The following is an 11,035-nucleotide window of genomic DNA, read 5'->3' as shown; positions in this document are numbered from 1 at the left end:
CTCTGCTTTGAAGGATCTGTTTAATTATCTTCTTTGTTTAAACCCTCGAGGGTGTCAATTCAAGCATATTTTAGGGAAGAGCACTCCCAGAAAAAAGTCGATTTCACCTGTATTTTTTAATTTACAGTGATGGGACTTTCGAAACTACATTTACTGTGGCTTGAATTCCACCAGAACATCCATCCTGAGGGCTGATGGAGGAGGGGGAAAAACATCACCTCCAGGAGCATCATTGGGATTCCAGCTCCATACTGAGCACGGAGCAGGGCAAGCACCCTGTCAGCAATTAAGGAATAATGAATTTAAGAGAATAATGGATATTGATTAGGGACATTTATTTCTGATAAAATGAGGAGAGTCAGCAAAAGGCAGAGATGTTCAAATTAATTATACCCCAAGCGATCCACTGAAACAAAGTCAAAGCAGTCATCTGAACTAACTGAGCCTGAGACAAAGAGGAGGAGCAGCACCCACGGACACCCAGGAGAACTCCAAGGGAGAGGGAAGCTCAGTTTAACCTAAGCCTGAGTTTTTTTCATGGCAAAGGTGCCTGGATCAGGCTCACAGAGACTCACTGTGCCTTCCCCCTTTCCCATTTGTGGTCATCACTGATCTGGCTGAACACTATTCAACACGAAGGGGGTGAACACTGGGCTTCCTGTTCTTCAGCACTTGTTTAAAACAAAAAACAACATACAAATTTAGGCTGGAGCCTGCAGGGCAGTTTTGCTGCCAAGATTTTGGGAGAATGACCCGGATCCAAGAGAGTTAAAGAGGTCACTGCAATTGGAGACCCCTCTCCCCCAGAGGGCATGGAAGAGAAGGCAAAGATTGACTGAGGGAAGTGGAACCTTTGGATCCTAATCAGAAGGAGAGTAGAGGGCAGAGGGATGTGACCTGAACACGTGTGCTGGGGGGAGAAGGGAGTTTTGACAAGGATGAAAGAAAGAAGAAGGGGAATGCTGTGGTTGTGCTTCCTGTGAGCTTGATGTGCCCTTGGGCTCTGTCCCCCGACTCATATTGTATTATCTACCAGTTTTACCTTAAAATTAATATTCTTGAGCAGAGGAAAAACACCCCTTGCAATGTTTTCTTTTGTAAGCTTATTTATTGTGAGGGTGGTGAGGCCCTGGCACAGGTTGCCCAGAGAAGCTGTGGCTGCCCCATCCCTGGAAGTGTCCAGGGCCAGGTTGGACAGGGCTTGGAGCAACCTGGGCTAGTGGAAGGTGTCCCTGCCCATGGCAGGGGGTGGAATGAGATGGGCTTTAAGGTCCCTTCCAACCCAAACCACTCTATGATTCCATAATTCTATGAAAATCCCAAGTAAAATATTCCGGAGATTGTTAGCCAGTATTTTTGCTGTTCTAATTAGACTTATCAAATACATAAACCACCACATTTTATAATGAAAAAAATATTTTCCACATTAGCAAATGATCTTATTTTATCTCTTACATTCTCTATATAGAAAGACATAAAGGCTGTAAATTTGACAGCATGCTAACCTTTCATTAAAGAAAAATAATTATTACACTACTCTGGGCCACATAAAGAAGAAGCATTTACTGCAATAAAATTACATGTTCTGCTGCAATTGGATTTTAATCCAATCTTTTAAAATTTTGATATATTTTAATCCTCTATTTATTTTTTAATTTTACTGTGGTCTCTAGAAGAGTAATCAAAATAGAGATAAGCTTACAAATGGGAAAGCCCTCAAAGAGTGAACCTGGAGAGTGGGATGTCTATCCTGTGAAATTTCCTTCAGTAAACAACTGCCATCTCACTCGACTTGTAGTTCCTTAACTTGTAATTCCTCCAAATTATCCTGTCTTTGAAGCCTCCAGGGGAAATATATCCTCCTCTCTCTCCCATGGCACACGTGGCAGAAGGCACTGCTATCTTATTTTCAGGGAAATCTCACTGGAAAACCAATTTAAGCCATTTCAGCCCAGGAAACCTCTGGGAATGTGCTCATGACAGCCCAGTTTTTCAGCTGCTGATAAAAGTTTTTGATTTTAAAACTGCAACAGCGACCCAAGGTTTTGTTACAGGCTCCGAAATCAGAGATGTTGCTTCTCGCCAATAACCATGAGCCAGACCTTGTAATTCCTTCACAGCCATAGGAAAGGAATGTTCAAGAAACTCAACTTTTATTCCCAAAAGGTTCCCTTTGTATGTGGGTAGTAGCAATCTTTCCCTTCAAAATTAACACTTCTGATATCTTTGAAGTCATAGCTAATTTTCTACAGATCCTTTATGAAGCGTTTTTGGATGCACTTGCTGGTGGTTGGAGTCCTCATGGGACAAAGAGACATTATAAGAAATATTAAAGGAAAAAAAAAAGAATACTTTTAAGATGAAATAAGCTGAATGAGGAAAAGAATAAGCCTGTTATCCTTGGAAAGAATCAAGATATTTTTTCAAACATCTAATCCCCTGTACTTCCTTGAAAAAGATATCAAGGCTAAAACAAAGAATTGTGATTTTTACACAGAAAAAAGCAAAAAAATCCCCTACTTTTGCTAGTAGGCACCTTGTGGCTTTTTGAGGTTAATAAGGATCCTGAAACAATTTAACTGCATTATAGTTATGCATATTCATAAAGATATGCTGAACAGATAACACAGCAAATGATTTAATTGAAAAATCAGCCAGTGTGAATGTTTTTTCCTGTGAATCATGGAAATGCGACAAGATCTGTTAATTAACATAATCTCATTTATTTGACATTATTCTTGTCACTTAATATAATCTTCCTACAAAGAATGAAAAATGGAAATTACCAAAAAAAGCAGAGGGGAAAATATAAATGGAGAAAAGTAGAGAAGGAAAGAATGCCCCTGGAAAATGTAAAAGGATATAGGTTACAGAATAATTACGGATATAATACGGAAGAAGGAATAGAATGAATAAGAAAAAAAGCAAACAGAAGGCAGAGATAAAGAAAAGAGAAAACGAGGAGGAAAAAGCCCAGGACATTCAGAAAGTGCTAAGAACTTAGAACTGGAGAGATGCTGTTTGTGACCAGATCTGGCCTTAATGATGAGAAATAAAATGGTTTAACTGCAGCATTGCTTTCACTGGGCTGTTCTGAAATTCCTGTGCATTTCCTGCATGGTTCATTTTGTCCATTAAAAATGATGGTTACAGAAATTTCTGGAGTGGAAGAGCCCAGCCTACACCAGCTGGGACTAAAGAGAACTCCCTTCTGTCCTGGACTTTGTTCCCTGTGCCACTGGATTTGTACTTCATTTCCAGACTTGTCCAGTGTGTAAAATGGGTGGTGACTGTACAGCCCTTCCTTGGGAAAGCAGCTTTCCTGAAAATAAACGGAAATATGAAGGCATAGAATTACAAATGGTGATGAGAAAGGAACTTGTGAAAGACAGCAAACCTGCACTGAATTATCTTCCTCATGTAATGCCCAGATCTGCCTCCAGAACACTTGGCAGTAGAGAAGGAGATCATTTGAGATGCAGAAAAGCAACATTAAATGCTGATGGTGCTGTCACACCAACACTGCACTGAGGGTCTGCCTGGGGAACCACCATGGAGGGGAGCAGAGTCTGCTGGAAGGGGAAGGGAAGGGTTTGGAGCAGCAGGAGCAGCTGAGGGAGCTGGGGGGGCTCAGCCTGGAGAAAAGGAGGCTCAAGGGGGACCTTCTGTCTCTGCAACTCCCTGACAGGAGGGGGGAGCTGGGGGGGATCAGGCTCTGCTCCCAGGGAACAAGGGACAGGATGAGAGGAAATGGCCTCAAGCTGTCCTAGGGGAGGTTTAGGTTGGATATTAGGGAAAATTTCTTCATGGAAAGGATAGTCCAGCCTCTGGTAGAGTCCCCATCCCTGAGGGATTTAAAAGCCATGTGGATGTGGCACTTGAGGACATGGGTCAGTGATGGCTTTGGCAGTGCTGGAGAATGGTTGGACTGGATGATCTTAGAGGGCTTTCCCAACCTAAATGATTCTTGGATTCTATGATAAAGAATCCAAACTCTGCCTTTCAGGAAGAGAACGTACAGTAGGAACCAGATGAAGGTATCAAACATGTGCCCTGCCTACAAAAAACTCCAGCACTCTCCTGTATGTTGTTTATGGTCCTCATAAAACACTGGTGTGTTGGGTGTAATTCCACCTGTGACCTCCTCATAAAGCACCATCTGAACTTGTGATGCTGCATAAATAACAAAAAGGAAATAATGCAATCTATCAAATGCTCAAGGCTGAAAACTCATTTAGTCCTAAATTACTTCTGTTACTACGACCATAGATATTTAAATGTGAGATAAATTCTTATAAAGTCAGTTGTTAATAGACACTATTAAGTAAAATTTATATTAGTAATTGTAGATATTATTAAGTGTGAGAACTGATAAAAAAAAAGAAAAGCCTAATTGGAAAATGGAGATTAATTTCATTAGAAAGAACATAACGATATAACTTATCTTGTTTGGTGTCTCAAAATAACTGGACTCTACAGCCAAGTTGTTTGGAATGAATTTGTTCCCAACAGGTCAGGATCCATGTCCTTCTGCAGAGCAATACCCACAAAGCTCACAGCAGGACAAAAGGAAAGAAATCCCCTGGAATTCAGTGGGGATACAGAGATAGAAACCCCATTTTTAATGCCTTTGGAAGGAGGGAGGGATGGAAAAAGGGATGGATGATATGTTTTCAAATTGTATGGGAAAGTAGATCTAAAAAAAGTCAAAGCTGACTTTAAAAGCTAAAGAAAAATGAAATAAAATCCCAGCCTGGCAAAGAGACTCCACTGAAAGTACTAAACGTCCGTGCCTTCTATGATTTATTTCACAAACACTTGTTAGCACAACTGATCAGTATTTGTAATTTTTCACGGATGTTTATTACCATACAATGTTCTTTTAAAATCCATATAAGCAAGGTGCAACAAACAGACTGTGAGAGCTTTATGGCTGCTCCCTGCAAAGTCCCATTTGTCACTGAGACTGAAGGGAAATGGCTTGAAGAGCGATATCAGAATGAACAGGCAGAGGAAAAATAAAGAATTATTTCTTTATTTTGTTATTTTCTCAAGTAGAGGGAGAAAAAAATGAGGAAATACAATATTTGTTCTGTCAATGACAAAATTCTCATAAAAGCAAACAGTAACCCACAGGATAAACTACAGAGCTTTTTATTTCGCAGTATTTTCACTCCATTTAAATAGACTCTTGTAAATGTATATTCTATTTTTACCAGATTAAAAACTAATTTCAACAAGGCCTGCTTGGAAACTGCTTTCATAGTCCCAGTGTTAAGCCTTGTACTTTCTTTATTTTATGACTATGACTCTACTATTCACATTTTATTTTCTCCCTATGAGACCACCACACATGAAATAGGATTAAAGACTGAACGTTGGGAAGTCTGTTCTCCAGCCTGTGCCCTGATGTAACAGAACATCTCAGGGCAGTATTTAATCATCCAAAGGGAAGAGAAAGAGCTTTTATAGAGATGTAAAATCTTATTTTTAGCAAATTAGGAAAGTGTCCACTTTTCAAGTTCATTACTCACAACAGTGACAATACATCGCTCAGTGCTGGTGCCTACTTGATCTAGAAATAAAAATGAGGAATACTGGATCATTAGAGGTCCTTATGCTCTTTGATTACTGAATACTGAGGCAGCTAATTTTTTTTAAGTACTATGAGTGGCAATATTCACCTATTTTAGTCAGCTCAGGCCTCATCTCTGCAGTTCACCAGCCCAGGTGGCCTCAGATGGTGGTTTCATGGGAAACAGCTCCTCAATTTTTTTCCATCAACCTGTGATTACTGGAATGAAAAACATTAATTGAATTGATTGAAATATTCTGGCCAAATGCTCTCCTTTTATATATAAAACATTCTCAGCTGAAGGGTTTTTTTCCTACCAGTTTAATGCTGGTGGAAAGAATTCCTCAATATTGAGGGGGTCCTCAAGTACCATCTGGTCCAGCCTTCCTTGGTAAAAGCTTGGAAAGGATTTTCCTATAGGAAGAAAACTTATTTTTATTTCATAAAAAATTGGTTTCTGAAGTTTGACCAGTTTGATATTACTTATTGATGCATGGAATTTGCACAGTAGAGGTGGAATCAATTCTACTTTAAGACCTCAACTGTCACTCCCTGCACTACAGAAGGGGAGAAGGACAGAGCTGGAATTTGCAGGTAGGACAAAAAAAAATAGGGAAAAACCCAAATGGAACTTCTCAGTGTTTATAACCTTATTAGTAAGTAAATCAGAGCTGAGGTGGGTAACAAAAGTGTCAGATTTTAAGAATTGCCCAGGCCCCCCTCAGCTGGAGGAGCTCCCTGTAAGGTAAACCTGCCCAGGGTAACTTTATTTGATAGAAAAGGATAAGTTGACTTATTCTACCTACCTGGCCTGTTTCGCACGTATTTTAAAATGAGATGTATTATCCTCCCTTTACTGATCACTGAGGGAGACCAGATGAAAGCACAGACTAAATATTTACCATTTGTACTATTTTAGGTGGAGAGCTACATCCCAGCCAAACTGTTCTGACACAAATGGGGAGAACAGCCCTTGCCCTTCCTCTCAAATCAAAGTTGCTGCCATAAAGGCCAGTAAATTCCCCTTAAGGAGCAAATTTAGCCCTTAGAGCAGAATGCAGGGTCTAGAATCCACACCCCATCCCATATTGGATGCAGAATTTTTTATCCATTACAACTGAAAACACTCCCAGCTTTTTGTGCTGCTCAATAGACCACTGAGCAATAAGACAGAGCTCTTGCTTCATTTTCACCTATTTATATATTCCAGAGAACTGACTTGGGCTTTTATATCCCATCCTGCTCATCAAAACCCTCTGTATTTGTAGAGCCAAACTCGCCACCTCTGCACCTGTGTAATGGTTTACACTAAAGTCAAACAGGATGAAGGGAAAACTGGGGCCACAGCCCCAAATTGCAACACTTTGCTCTCCCTTTTCAGGGCTGTAACTGAACACAGAAGGTAAAATGGGGAAAGAGGCCAATTATTGTTTTCACCCCAGTCTGTTGGTTCCTTGATCTGTAACCCGAGCTCATGTTTTCCTCAGGTTTATCCTCCCAGTGAAGGCAATTGCTCAGTGATTTACAATTTATTTCTTTGGTAGCCTTACAGCTCTTCTAGCAGGGAAATTTTCTTTTCCATCCTGATTAGGGCCATGGTTCAGTGGTGGGTTTGGCAGTGCTGGGTTAATGGTTGGACTCCATGACCTTAAAGGCCTTTTCCCACCTAAATAATTCTCTGATTCCCGGCATCCAGTCAGTGGGGATGTGCCTGGTCAGAAATATCTGTGGTCTGTAAGTTCCTAATGCCCTGCCATGAGCAAATATCGTGGTTTAATTTGTATTTTCACTGGTGAACTGTGGGGAAACAGTTTCAAAAGGTGACAGCTTTGTGCAGGAGGTGATGTTGGGCACTGAAGTCTGTCTGCAAACGTTTCTCTGCAAATCAGAGGAACAGTTCTGAATCAGTAAAGCTACACATGTCAAACAGATGTGTTTGTGAGCAGAGCCAAGCTGGACATTTCTGTTGCCCACCAGCACCTTTGCAGGAATTAAGGGAAGAATATTTGTGCAGCTTCTTGAATCCTCAGTTCTGCCACACAAACCCCACGAGTTAAGTTGTTTCTGCAACATTATCACCAGAAATCTCCTTCCACAGGGTGCAGTGAAACCCTAATAATGTCCTGCCTGGGCCCAGGATTTCACTCCCACGTTGATCATCACTCCTCAGCACATTCTTCAGTCAATTACTTGGGCTCCTAATTGCATTTCTGTGTAATCCGTTTGGATTCATTTGTCAAACACAATTTTGAGACGCGCCGTGTCCAAGGCTTTAGTAAATTCTAGATCCTTTAATGCACCTCCTTCCCCTCTCCCACTAATTTAGAATTTAATTAAAAAAAGAATCATCTTTGCTTGGCATGATTTGTTCTTTACATACCCATGTAACCGATACTATTTCTAAAATTAAATACAACTGTGATCCTTACGGAACCTCCAGTGTTTTCTCTGAGGAAGCACGACATCTGAGTCAACAGAATTTGCCTTGTGTGTAAGAATACTTTAGATCCTGAGAGACCCTCAGTGTTCTTTTATTTTTGTGCTTTCCTGGTGCATTCCTATCACACAGCTCCTATTTGAAACCGCAGAGCAAAACAGCATGTTATTATTACATAGTTTTTGTTCAGTTTTATATTTTCACACAGCTCTATAAAAAGTGAGATCAGGCTTCTCTTTCAATCACGAGTGACTATCTGTTTTATTAAGCTAAATATGACATGCTGGTTGCATAAATCTCTCCCCAGCAGAAGATATTTTAACTTTAATATATGAATCATAGAATCCCTGAATGGTTTGAGTTGGAAGAGACCTTAAAGCTCATCTCATTCCAACCCCCTGCAATGGGCAGAGATGCATCCACCAGATCACTGATGATTTATCCCATCCTGATAACCCTGAGATAAAAGGGATGAGTGTTTTCTGTGCTCTCTTCTTTTCCCACTGGCCCAGATGACCAGTTTCAACCAGGCCCCAACTCCTTATAAGTAGAGAATTTCTATATAAATTCCTTCTTGGTATATTTTTTTATTTTTGTTGTATAATCCGACTTGTTCTTTGAGACCTGCCAGACCTGAAGACAACATTCAGTACCATGATGGTTTTTCTTTGTCTGCAAGTATCTGCTGAAAATGGGATAACTATCAAGGTGAATTGGATCCACCTGGTTATATCTGTACACTATTTAATATTCCACTTAACACCTTTTCATAATTTTGTTCTGGAATTTAAACATTAGCCAACACTTTGTCACTGAAGAGGTTGCTTATGCAAAGTATCACCAACTTCTGTCAAAACAACTTCCAGCAAATACTTAAAAACACAAGGAATGAAAAAACACCTGATATTCATTAGAACTCCAGTATCTTTACAATGCAGGAGAGGAGAATCAACACCATGTAGCAATGAAAGGTCTAGTAAATAATTTCCTACGTACCAGTTCCTATTGACTTATAATTATAATTCACAGGAGTGCATTCCTGCAATCAAGAGACAGGGATGCACAGCATGAAAAAACATTTAGCACCGAGCAGACTGCATGAATAATTGCCTGTCAGAGTGGCTTATTAAAGGGGAACTACAATTTTACAAGACAATTCTTGTATCTGCTTGTCTGATCTAAAGGCAGGGAGCTATATAAATACAAAGAGTTCCAGGAAGAAATATTTCTTAAACCCTCGTTGAATTAAAAGTTGAGTTTTTAAGGCACTAAAAGAACAATCAGAATGTGACAGTTTTGATACACAACTAAGCACAGCTTTTTAAATTGGGAAGTGAATCCTTTGTGTTCAAGGCAGCAGGCAGGGAGATGAGGGGATGGAAGGGTGGCTATGGAAACCACTCTCCCTTACGTAAGGAAAGGCACCTGGTGATGTAATCCATGGAATGTCCTTGGAAACCTCCCAGCAGCTGGACCTGGTGGGTGAGTGTGATCCAAGAGCCCTCCTGGAGCAGAGGTGGGATCACTGGGGTCTTGCAAAATGACATTTTCCCTCTAAATGCTTCAGCAGGTTTGACAACCTCCAACAAGCCCCTTGTGTCCCACTCACCCCCAACTTTTCAGGGCAGGGATGGGATCTCAACATCCCTTGTGTCTGTGGGAGGCAGGAAGCTCCATGCCTGGAAGGGCTAATTCTGCTTTATTTTCCTCATTAACAAGTTTCACTTCCTCCTCTATGGCTGAGGCCATGTTCTTAGAGAGCAGGCAGGCTGAAGTTACAGAGAATTAAATCTGAAACACAATCTTCCCCTCCAGTGTTATTTTAAGGAGAATTAATTTATAAAAGCCCAACCACCCAAAACAAATAAAGGTGTCGCAAATGAACCCATGGCCTTTGGTGATAATCCAGCTTCATGCATCTATTTCTGCTTTTAAAAAGCATCTTAGCATTCTTTGTTTTATGCCTTTGAGGTGATTGGGGTACACACCTTGAAAGTGGAAAACAATGATACTTCATTATTATCGTGCATTAAAAAACAAATGAAAATATACCATTCTATGCCTTAGGAACAGCACCTGCAGCATTGCTGAAGCCAATAACTTTTTGTCAGGCTTGCTTTAATGCTCGTGATTGAGAGATCTGAAGTCTGAAACCTGTTCACTAAAGGGCTGGTCCAGAGATAAAGCCAACCAAAATCAAGGTGAGCCTTTCCACTGGTTTCAGGGAGCCTGGACCAAGGCCAGGGTGGAGAGGACAAAGGCAGCAGCTTTGAAAATGCTGCACAAAAATATCTTGTCCTTTGTTCCAACAACCACTGCTGAGACTTTAGGCCATGTCATGGTCTCTGCCTGGGTGCTGAGACTGTCACAGCAGCAGTGGGTTTGATAATAGTCCTAATTTGGCTTTTCCACTGGGAAATACATTCAGTCAATTTATATATATAGTAATTCAGCATAGAAATCATCAGATGGAAACATCTCACAGTCATCAAAAGAAAGCTTTGCTGCTTTCCAAGTAATACACTTGATAATGTTTCACTTGAAATAACTTTTTTTATAACAATCTGAGACAAGTCACAGCTGATGGGTCTCTCTGAGAACATTCAGACTCCAGGGATTTAGGTCTGTGTTAGAAAAATTATTATCAGCTCTGAACATTATAAAACTGACATAGTTTCCAGCAAAGGTTGTAAACAAATTATTAGGACCCTTTGTTCCGAGAAATACATTAAAACCAGTCAAAGTAAAAAAAAAAAAAAAAATCATTTGGCCAGTGAGAAATCTGTCTAGACAAAGCTTCCATTATATGATTTAACCATCCCTGGCAAATGCTGCTTAAAGATAAAATTGGACTCCTGTCCAGAATATTAATACTTTTATTGCAGTTTACAGAAATATGTGTATTTTAGAGATAAAAGTACATATTCATACACAGATAGATGATGAACATTGAAAATGAACTGGAACATGGTTCGTTTCATCAGTTATTTCTCCCTCTGTCAAACAAATAAATCATTGTTTTT

Source organism: Neopelma chrysocephalum, unplaced genomic scaffold, assembly GCF_003984885.1.
Source record: "Neopelma chrysocephalum unplaced genomic scaffold, ASM398488v2 Primary Assembly neopelma1_347, whole genome shotgun sequence".
In the NCBI taxonomy this organism is placed as follows: domain Eukaryota; kingdom Metazoa; phylum Chordata; class Aves; order Passeriformes; family Pipridae; genus Neopelma; species Neopelma chrysocephalum.
Note: the sequence above shows the minus strand (reverse complement) of the source record.